The sequence below is a fragment of the Electrophorus electricus genome, unplaced genomic scaffold (genome assembly GCF_041902795.1).
Source record: "Electrophorus electricus isolate QZ-2024a unplaced genomic scaffold, ASM4190279v1 Scaffold54, whole genome shotgun sequence".
Lineage (NCBI taxonomy): Eukaryota > Metazoa > Chordata > Actinopteri > Gymnotiformes > Gymnotidae > Electrophorus > Electrophorus electricus.
This window is the reverse complement of record NW_027658772.1, coordinates 172,482-173,185: the sequence shown is the minus strand read 5'-3', so window position 1 is coordinate 173,185 and position 704 is coordinate 172,482. Positions and strand designations below refer to the sequence as shown.

The following is a 704-nucleotide window of genomic DNA, read 5'->3' as shown; positions in this document are numbered from 1 at the left end:
CAGACTAAAGGATTTGAACTCCCTGGCACTTCCAGACACCTAACTGGCTATAATTTGATGGGGAGGATGCAGGTTGTCTGCATGCCTCTGGAATTGCTTCTTTGACCTATTCACACAGCGATCGAGAGCCTTACACTAATGCCAGAGTCCCTCTGATTTCATACTTTTCTCTGCATTGTCCAAGATTTGTAAACAAGCACAAATCCATGGGTAAAGTTTTGTAATCAAGAACACACTCTCATGTACTTGGAACATGTCTTAGCAGATTGTGATTTACAAGCAATGTTATAAGCAACACAAGTTCAAACAGGTGGTTTGTTGACAAGGGGTCATTCATCAAACAAAACCCACATGGCCCATATGGGAATCGAAACCATGACCTTGGCGTTATTAGCACCACGCTCTGACCAACTGAGCTAATCGGCCTTTCTCCGTTCATTTCGCAGTTTTTGGTGCAGCACTGAAGGGAACCTTTCCATGAAATTGTAGACTTGGTGTCAACAAGATTACGGCCACTTTTTCGACCGAGCATAGGTGAAAGTTGACACTTATTGTTCCCTCTGACAAATGGTTATTCTGCAGCCAACTTTTGAATTAAACTTCAAAAGCAAATGTGGAGAAGCTTTTGTTAAAGAGCAATTCAGTGCAGTTGTACACAGTGACGAAATCATCAATTGCAAAGTCCACTGAGCTTTATTGCTGTG

At 42.2% G+C, this 704-nt stretch overlaps 1 non-coding gene across 1 annotated transcript; it reads right to left on the bottom strand.

The window, feature by feature from the left end:
* Positions 1 to 352: 352 nt before the first annotated feature.
* On the bottom strand, positions 353 to 426 carry trnai-aau (transfer RNA isoleucine (anticodon AAU)). Its single transcript has one exon. It is a non-coding gene; the product is annotated as a tRNA-Ile (tRNA).
* Between the last annotated feature and the right edge of the window lie 278 nt (positions 427 to 704).